Source organism: Clarias gariepinus, chromosome 10, assembly GCF_024256425.1.
Source record: "Clarias gariepinus isolate MV-2021 ecotype Netherlands chromosome 10, CGAR_prim_01v2, whole genome shotgun sequence".
Classification (NCBI taxonomy): Eukaryota; Metazoa; Chordata; class Actinopteri; order Siluriformes; family Clariidae; genus Clarias; species Clarias gariepinus.
The window spans coordinates 13335326-13346423 of NC_071109.1; positions in this window are offsets into that span (position 1 = coordinate 13335326).

Sequence of the window (11098 nt, forward strand, 5' to 3'; positions counted from 1 at the left end):
ATTTTAGTAATTTTTAATGCTTAAAATAACAATAATGCAATTTCAGCAATTTCTGCAATCTTCTCTGTTCTTTGCTTCCCACAGACCAACAGTTGCTCATATAAGAAGCTACTAAATGCATCAGTTAAGGTTAAAGGAATTGTGGTTAGATGAAACACATTAATTATCTAATCAAAGGCTCTGAATTATTTGTTTATTTAATCCAAACTTATTTAGGCCAAGCAGTAGTTAAATAGCTTTATCAGTTAATGTAGCTGGAAGAAAAATCCATGTGCTCATATAGTATGCAAACATTAATCATGTTCAATATTTGAAAAGAAATATTATAAAGTTAAGTTATTAGAAAAATATTTTATGTGACTAAAAAGGTTAATTGACTTAATTTGCACCGCACCCAGCTGTCTGTAGATCTTCCAAGAAAGATTTCACATTGTTACAAAATACAACTTGTATGCCAGATGTTGTAGGGTCAGCAATTTAAGTGAATCATTCCAAGAAAACTACAATAGCTCATCGTGTAGAAAAGTACCTGCATGACCCATTCAGAGCCATTTTGCTCACCGATATTAGAATTAATTTAGAAAAAGCTAGAGGAATCTAGAAGCTAAAAAGTTCTGTCTGGGTGGGTGGTTCTTAACTCTGGTCCTAGAGGGCCCCTTGCTCTGCACATTGTATTGGTCAGCGCACAACATGAGCTTTCTCTCCGATGTCCGTGAATGCAGAAGTTCTCGAATGAGGAAGTTCTTAAACACAGAATAGGACAGCAAAGAATAAACAGAATCGTTTTACCGGTCGGTAACCGGGAGTCCAGCAGCGAGAGCAAATGAATCCAGAAACGTGAGTACAAATTTGAAATCAAGAGAGCATGCAAGGTCGTACCCATTAGTCAGTCCGATAGTAGCAGAGGTACCAAGGGGCAAAGATAAGAGAGAAATCCGAGAGCCAGACAGGGTCGAGAACGAGATTAGAATACACAGGAAAACACTGGGCAAAGGAAAACGGGGGGCACACGACTGAAATACTGTGGCACTGAATGGTTCTCTGTGCATGCTTAAAAAGCAGGTTAGCTTGCAGGGAGAAAAACTTGGAGTGGAGTGGAGTTTAGGGTCTGGAAGTGCTGGGTTGATCTGGCTAGCTCGTGACAGTACCTCCCCTCCTACAGACGCCGCCTGATATTTTGGCCGGGGCATTAGGATGTTGTTGGTGGAAGTCATCGATTGGGATGGAGCCTCTGGGCCGTAGTCCCCCCAATCTACTAGGTACTGGAGGCCTCTGCCTTGTTGTTGAGCCTTCAAAAGTCAACAGTAAAAGCCTCACCTTCATCGATAACTTAATAGGAGCTGGGCGGGCAGGTGGATTCAGTGGGCAAGAGACCAGAGGTTTGATCTGGTAGATGTGAAAGGAGGAGTTTATCCAACGCATAGTGAAGGGAAGACGAAGTCAGACAGTGCAGGGGTTGATGACTTTAACCACTGTAAATGAGCCAAGGAACCTGGGGGACAGTTTTCAAGAGATAGTCTTGAGGGGGATATTACAAGCGGACAACATGACCTTTTGGCCCACTTGATATGGCAGTGCCCTGGAAGGGCGCAGATGGTCTGGCGGAGTTTTGACCTTGTGTTTAGGCAAGTTCTCTGGCATCGACGAAAGAAGGCTTGAGCAGAAGGGACCAAAACCACCTCCTCCTGAAAAGGGAACAGGGCAGTCTGGTACCCGAGACAGGTGAGAGGCCGGTAGCTGACGTGGGCAAGGAGTTGTAAGTGTATTGGTCCACAAGAGCATCCAGCTCCAGGAACCGGGCTCCTTTAAAGTCATAGACTAGATGGCTGTTTCCTGATCATGGTTTGCCCGCTTTGTCTGGCCATTAGTCTGTGGATGATACCCTGAAGATAGACTGGGCGTAGCACCGATTAATTTACAGAAGGCAGACCAGAAAGTGTGACCCTTGGAGTCGGGGAGCACGGTGACAATATCAAGAGCTATGTGGAACCAGAGTCTGTGCTGGATAAGAAGAGCCTTGCTGGTTTGTTGCTGGTTTTATTTCTTGCACAGACATCGGAGGCACTCACAAACTGGCGGGTGTCATCCCTCATGGTGAGCCACCAGAAGCATTTCTGGGCAAGGGTGCCGCCCTCGGGTGGCAGGCCAGCCTCGAGCCATGCCTCCATTCCAGGATACAAGGTCGTTCTGCCTCCGGGACAAAGAGCTTGCCTTCGGGACAAAGAGCTTGCCTCCGGGACAAAGAGGTTTGGTGTTCTTTAAGCCCGGGCAATAGGACAGGGACAAATTAAAACAAGAAAGGAATTTCAGTCCCCTCTAGCCAGTGCCTCCACTCCACTCCTCCTGTAACACCAGTTTTACTGCCAGTATCTTCCGATCACCTATGCCGTAGTTCCTTTCAGTAGATGAGAGTCGGTGAGAGAAAAAACAGCATGGGTGCAGCTTGTTGTCCTTGGGTGATCTTTGTGATAGTACCGCTCCTACTCCAGAATCTGAGGTGTCCACCTCGACACTGAACTGAAGGCAAGGATCAGGCTGTTGGAGCTGAAGTAAATTGTCTCTTTAGTTCCCAAAATGCCTTGGCTGCTTCTTCCATCCAGGCAAATTGGCTTTTTTCTGAGGTCATGAAGGTGAGTGGCATGGCTACCAAGCTATAGTCACGGATAAATCTCCTGTAAAAATTGGTGAAACCCAAGAAACGCTCAGGAAATGCTCGAAGCTTGGCGGGGTCCATCTGAATCTTCAAAGGAGCAACAATGAAACCCTAACTGTGTTGCGATGAAATTCGCATTTCTCAGCTTTGACAAAGAGCTGTTCCACGTTCTGTTAGGAACAGGAGAAGATGAGAATGTCATCCAGATAAATAAAGGCAAATACATTGATGAAGTCCCTAAGGACGTCGTTGACCAAAGCTTGAAAGACTGCCGGGGTGTTAGCCAACCGGCAAGGCATGAGCAGATACTCATAATGACTGGATGGGGTGTTGAAGGCTGTTTTCCACTTGTCCCCTACCCTCATCCTAACTAGGTGGTAAGCACCGCGGAGGTCCAACTTGGCAATTTGGGCCCCCTGCAGGAGGTCAAAGGCTGTGGACATCAGGGGTAGGGGAAAGGGCTTCTTGATGGATGTCGTTAAGCCCTCTGTAATTAATACAAGGATGCAGGGACCTGTCCTTCTTGGCCACAAAGAAGAAGCCAGCCCCAGCCGGAGATGTCTGATAATTCCAGACACTTGTCCATTGCTCCCCTTTCATGTTGGGAGAGTGCGTACAGACGTCCCCTGGGTGGAGCAGTGCCAGGAAGGGGGGCAATCGCACAGTCAGAGGGATGGTGGTGGGATGGGGGGTGTGGGTGGATAGCCCGAGACTTGCTGAACACTGCCCTGAGGGGACCGCAGAACCGCGGAAAGGTCAGGGAATTCCTCAGAGGAGGTTGCTACTGGATGGGGGCAGAGTGCAGACTTGAAGCACAAGGCCAGGCAGAGGGGGCTTCATCCAAGGATGGCGTTGTTCCAACAATCTATCTGTGGATTATGGTGGATGAGCCAGCGGCGTCCAAGAACCAGCTGGGATTAAGCTTTTTGCATGACGAGGAACGACATCTCTTCTGAATGATTTCCCGATGTCCTCAGCGTGACTGGAACGGACTGCTGGGTAATTGGAGGAAGGAGCATTCCATCCAGGGCTCAGACAGATAGCGGTGGCTCCAGGGGAAGAGTTATTAAACAGTTATTAAACAGTTTGAACCCTACAGTTACTTCCAAATTCCTGGAAATCTTCATAAAAACAGACAAGAATATAAAAAAAAGTTTTTATTAACCTAGTTAGTTTTGTAAAATTTGATTTTTGAACACTTAGAGCATTGTTTCTTGGAAATGTAAATTTTTACATTTACTTTGAAAAATGTATTTATTATATTTATTTTATATACCAATATTTTTCATTGTTTTAAAGAGTGATTATAAAAGATTTGATTATAATTTTTTATAAATTTATAAATTTTATCTTATTTCTCTTTTTTCCAAAAGCATTTTGTTCATATACAGGTATCACTCCAAGAAAACAAACAACCAAACAACTAAACAAACAAACAGTCTCTGATTCAGGTGAGATTCATATATTTTACATGTACACAAAAAAATCTGATGAATTTCTAATTAATATTTATGGTTCAGGTTTACATTGAGCAAGTAGCTTATTAGTAGCTTGTTTTAAAGTAGATAATTAAATCCAGAACATAACAGCGCTTTTACTCAGAATTTTGTTTTCACGAGCAGGTAAAATGTCAGACAGATATTAGTACTGCAAAAGTTTCATTCAATTCTGTCCTATGCTGTGACATATTCTGGCTGGACAGATGTACAGACAGAAAATCTTTTATTTATATAGGCTAGATATTAAAATTTAGTTGTGATATATTATTTTTCTTTATATATATATATATATATATATATATATATATATATATATATATATATATATATATATATATTATTTTTCTTTATTATTATTATTATTATTATTATTATTATTATAGGTATTATGACAGGAGCCATTTTAGTGCTTAATTTAGTGCTTAAACATGCCCTAACCTGAGACTCCTGTGAATATGTTTGCTCTAATGACCCGTGTTTATTTCACAGCGGTGCTTTACATTCCTGCCTTTTATGAGCACTATGGTTTCAGATCATATGAGACAAACTGGTTTTAAACTTCCTGCAGGAAGAATAAACATACAGAGGTCTGCCTATTCATTTTTGAAAGAGGTACGTCCTGCTGTGTCACACTTTTGTTTCTGTTTCTTGAGGATTTTTGTAGGTGCAATAGAGTGGCAGCTGCTAGCTTTTGAAACAGGGGAAGCTCATATTAGGACTTCATCATAAAATTCATTATGTTATTTGTACGTAAATTCTGGCTAGTTTCCCCTTCCATGAGCTACTTTAATTATATGAACGAACTAACTTTACAATGCTGAAACACTGAGCAAAGTCAAGAAGGCTGTAATATGTTTTTTAAAATTATTTAAAGAATGATTTGTACAAACAAAAATGGTTTATATCACCAGCAAACAATACAGAGTGCAGCAGTTTATCGTAGCACTTCACCTGCAAATCAGTGGCAGTGGCGGACTGGCCATCTGGAGTACCGGGAGTTTTCCCGGTGGGCCGCTGGCCAGTGTGGGCCGGCCCAGTCAGTACGCAAATATATAAAAAATGGCGGAAACCATAATATTGCATCTTTTTCCAACTCATATGAATATGTTTTCTTTTCAGTCCACCCGAAAGTTTGTACTATAACCTGACAATGGGAATGAACTTGAATTTCTGTAGCGCTGATGTATACTTAAGACATGCTGTCAATCAAAAAAGGGGTTCTGCCCTTTAAACAGCTCCTCCAATCATCATGCAGCAGCCCAGCGTCCTGGCCCGCAGGCTTTTATCCAATGACCATCGAGTTTCAAAGCACTGAAAAAAAAAACCTTCAAAGCAGCCGCATTGAAGTCAATGGACGCTGGGCTTTAACGGGGAAATGCACTGTGACGCTACGGGAATGTATGAAAAGAAAATCAAGTCAGCCGACCTGCTATATCTAACTGATTCTGAACGAACTCGTCTTTGAGATGAACGTTTTCTAACACATTTTTAGTCAATAAAATGTTAATACAATAGTACATAATTTGACCATTAATTTTGTGACATTATAGGGGAAGCTGAGCTTCCCTTGCAGTCTTAAAGAAATCGCCACTGGTGCAATACCATTGTATGCAACTATCATCGTATACACAGTGAACTATCATGTTGATTGGCTCTGTTGAGTCATACTTATAGCCATGCCCACTTCAAGGAAAAAAGAAAAAAAAAAACTCTTACATAACCTGTAGATGCTGTGATATAATCTGGTACATAACTGCTTATAACTTTAATTCTACTCAACATTTTGATTTTATTCACAAATATCTTAAGTTTATTAAATTCTGTGCAGCTAGTTTTGTGTGATGCTGTGATTAAATCTGTCTGGACAGACATGCAGACATAAAAAATTTTATGAGACTGGTTTTGGGTGCTCCAATGTATGAAACTTAAAGATATCATTGAAAGAACGTGTTCTGACCAATGTTCTGACCAATGTACAGACCAAACCTTCAATTTATATAGCTTGTCATATTTATAGCCTTATTTAAAAAAATATATTAAAAAAATAGCTATTTGATGTTATTTGATTTGAAGTCACATGGTGTACAAATAAAAGCAAAATATTAATATTCACATTATCATCTGACTTAATTTTAGTGAAGATATATTGCTGAGCCAAGACCTGGCCAAATAAAGCAACCCTAGATCATTACACCAGGCATGTACATTGAGCACTATGCATCTTCAAGCATCACTTCATGCACCCTTTTTTCATTTACATTACATTTAGGCATTTGGCAGACGCTCTTATCCAGAGCGACTTATAAAAAGTGCTTTAAAGTTTACATCATTGGATACATACTTACACTGGGTTAACTAGGTTAATAACTAAGTTCCATTAGTCCAACACAACTGGGAAAAGTTTTTTTTGTTTTTTTTTTTACCCTGATGCACGCTTTGCTCTGGAAATCTGGACTTCAAACCACATTTTTTCCAATGTCCAGTCTTTTTTATCTCTAGCAAATTTAAGCCTCTTATCTGATTAGCCTCACAGGCAAGTGGATTCTCATGGCAACACAGCTGTTTAGTCCCGATCCTGAGAGTTTTCAACATACTGTGTGTGTACAGAAATGCTCTTACTTTCACTTTTAAAAACAGCCGTTTTTTTCATGCAACTTCATCAAGTTGTTTAACGGATCTTCATTCAGGATTTTTTTTTTTTCGGCCATTTTTTCAAAAAAGTTGATGGTTCAGCACTATTCTTCTGTATTAAATGGTTCTTAACCCAGTCTCAGTAATGTAAAATCTCCTTATCTGTTTTCTTTCCTTGATGCAGCCGAATAACTTGGGCATCATTTGGACTTTCCTTGATGCAGCCTCTTCAAAAATGGCAATCTTTTTTGTCCCCACAGTCTACATAATCCTAAATTAAATAAAATTAAATAAAATTAAATTGAATTAAATGATACCTGGAAAGTGTTTACTGCTTATTTGTATTTTTTTATTTGTATTGTTATTGGCAGGCAGTTGCTCTCTCCTGTTTTGAGTACTGACTTTCACCCATGCTGGTGACTGATGTTGGTGTCATTAAAACAGAATCATTAGAACACCTTTGAGGTGAAGTATTACAACGGCCCACCCATAATGTCAAGCACAGAGCATTTCAGCAGCACACATCCCTGCCATTTGTTTTAAACTACATGGACAAGGCTCATGAGGAAACGGGTAAAAAGGTCAATTTTCCTGTCCAGTAACAATATAAAAGCAAAAGAGAGCGAGTCAGGATAGGCAGGCACTTCCTTTCTGCTGCACTCTCTGAAGCACTCGACAGCTCTGTGAGAAAACTAGTGCTAGCGGAGATGGCTGACCTTAGGACAGAGAAGGACAGGAAATGAAAAGCAAAAACTACGTCAGAAAGCATTCTTTATTATGGACATTAGGTTCTGTTCATGTAAAGAAAATTTTGGCAAAATATCTTTTAAACATGAACAGCATCAGCATTTGATATTAGCATCATTTAGCATTTTAAGTTGCAAAATGGCCTGTTTTATATTGTCTTAAAACTGTACTGTCTCGAATGATTAAACTCCACATGTGAATGTTGATATTTTCTTTAAAGCTCCATTTTTGTTATGTTTGAGAAATATATTTATTTACATATATAATATATGTTTATTTATCTTTGAATCTTTTGCTTTGTCACTGCAGGACAAATACAAAATTATAAACTGTAAAAATCCTGTAATAAATATTACATTTATTTACCTGCACCTTTCTAAGGAAGAGGTTTTTTTTTTATCAACATCCATTGGCTAAATAAATTTAAACTGTTTAAACAGTGGTGCAGTAAGACAGCTGCCTCACAGTTCCAGGGTGAATCTCCTCTAATGCACTGGTGTCCCAACTGGCCTGAATTCTCCAACCTTACACTCATTGTGACAGGATGAAATTGTTAATGTGGATGTAAAAGCATTTTATATATTTTATTTATTTTTATGCCTTTTTTTTTTAAATAAAAATATGTACATTAGTGTTCAACCTAACTGAGTGAAATGTGTGGGCCCTCCCAAGAGCTATCATCATTGTAATCAATATCATAATACAGATATTTATGGTTATAGTGTAGACACAGCTATAACACTGATAACAGCTCCATATCCAATTCAATTCAATTTTATTTAAATAGCTTTTTCAACAACAGTCATTTTCAGCCTTTACAGGGTCCAAACCAGCAACTTCACAATGAAATGTTGTAAAAGGACAGAGGATTTTTATGGGCTTACAAGCTGGAGGTCAAGAGGCAGCTAATCATGAAGCATTTATTAGAAACAGATGCTAGTCCCATGATTGTAAGTTGTAGAAAAGATCAAAAGATATTCAGTGTCTTTGAGCTCGAGGGAGCATTTTTTGGTTTTACTCATGTGTGGCGTCCACATCCTGTTTTAATGGAAAGATCACATATTACTTGCAGTTTTTGCCAGTAATAATAATGGCTGGTCAGTGCTTGACCTGGAAACACATTCGTGAATGGCACTGCTTCAGGTCAAAATAATAATAATAAAAAAAACTATTTTTGTTACAATATTATTTCTTTGTTTGATTTGCCAAAACTGTTTCAATCTTTGGCCTCAAAGTCATAGTCATATAGTAAAGTGATAATACTATATACAGTGTCTATTATGCGTATTATAAAAAAAATCAATCATGCACACTGTATTTACCTCCAGTTTTGTGGGAAGGCTTTTCTGGCTATGAACATCGTCAGACACAGACGTGTCTTTCAAACAAGAGCATTAGTTAAGTGCTGCTCTGATGTCAATTAAGAAAGCCTGGTAAACAGTCAGCATTCCAATTTCTTCCAAAGGTGTTTAGTCAGGTTAAGGTGGGCTGATGCATGATGGTGAATATTAAGAATGTGAGGGTCAGATAAAAGTCAGACTGAGGCAAAGGAAGGAGTCACAGGGCATTAATGCTTTATTTGTAATGCCCATATGTATTCCAGTTCTTGAATAACACACCATGTGTTTCTCACACTTATTGGAAAACTGAAAGATAAAACACATTATGTTTAGATCATCGCTAAGAGATTGAGCAGCTGGCTTCACATATACAGTATTGATTGCGGTCAGAGAGCAGTATAGCATACGGCACAAAAAAAAAAATATAAAATTATATATTAATGTTAAATTCTTGTCTGATGGTGTTCACAGAAACTCAGGACACAAATGCAGCAAATAAGTAATTTTTTTCATATATTTTAATGAGTTTCTTTAGCAATGTGTGAACACTTTGTCCAAACAAGAACTTTTCAGATCTAGTGGGGACATTTAATAATTAAAAAAAAAAAGTAACATAAAAAAAATAAAACAAAGTTATATAAAGTTGATTCAAAAATGTATTATAATTAAAATATGATTATATAATTTTACACAACATTATGTGCTACACAGTATATACAGTGTTTTAATGACTTGGCAACTACTAGGTATCATGTGATGGGAGGGCGGAATACAATAAACAGACTGTGAGGAAGAAAGCAAAAAACAACTGTAACTAGGCCTTTTCTTTTAAATTAACAGCCTACAAGTCAGTCATTTTTCTAACTGTGATTGCATTTTACTTATTTAGTAATTGTAGCCATCTCATTCTAAGAAGCAGAAAGTTCAATAAAATAAAATTTTATTTGTGTTTTTAACAATTGACATAACCAAGCAGCTTTACAGCACAGTCGGGACATAAAGTCTGAAACTAGATTCATCAGTGTAACCCTAAAGAGCAAGCCAGAGGTAAAGTAACAAGAAAAAACACCCTAAGATAAGAAAGAAACATTGAGAGGAACCAGACTCAAAAGGGAACCCATCCTCATCTGGGTGATACCAGATAACACAACCAAAAACAATTCTCTTCTATAACTGTGCTGTAGGTTCCCCAACCAGACGTAAAGTAAATGTACATGCAATGGTTTTAATATACACTGTAATAGACAGGGTTAGTTTGTTCTTCAGTATCACAGAGTAAAATACAATTGAGTAAATTGTACCTTGATTCAGTTCTTTAAATCTAGAATCTGTCTGAATACAATTGAGTAAATTGTACCTTGATTCAGTTCTTTGAATCTAGAATCTGTCTGAACATGTTTTTGTTTGTCCAACATATTACATTACCTTCTATAATCTACCCAGCACCAGATGACAGGATTAAGCAATGGCTTTACCAATTTCACAGGGCAATTTTATAAACGTGTTTATGATCACGGTAGTGCAATAAATGTAAAGAAAACTAGCTGTGTGTTGATGATAATAAAAGTTCCAAGAGGATGTGATGGCAATACATTAGTCGGAATATCTCATCTCTCTCAGCAACAACTTAAACTGTGTGACCGACCCTCCATGAAGAATGCAATTTTTTCTTAGGATAACTGATTACAACTGTTTGGTCTGACTTTTCTGTCAGATGTTACATAGTGCTAGTGAAAGATAAACTGTGACAAAACATAGAAAGACAACTCTGTGTCAGAGGTTATATGAGGGTGTGTGGAATGTGCCCTACGTATCAGAGCAGTTCAAATGGAATTCATCATCACACTGTTGAGTGGATAAAATTATACATTTTGATAAAATAGCTAAATTTTCAATGAAAAATTAACTTTTTCCATAAATTATAAATGATTGTTTAAAAACATTCTGATTTCCTATACATTGTATTGTATACAAGTGCAATATACTGTAATTAAAGGATGTCACATTCCTGTAGAATGACAACAAAAACCTAGAAAGACAAGAAAACAACACTTGCAAACAATACTGATTCGTTGAAAATCCACAAAATGTGTGTGTTCACTTGTGGGTTTTCTTAACCAAGTACATTAGCTCTGGGCTTAGAAAACACTTTGCCAAGAGTCACAGGATGTTGATAAATCCTCCCATCCTTGCAGAAAGGCACATGAGCCTCTGCTATTAAATTGGAA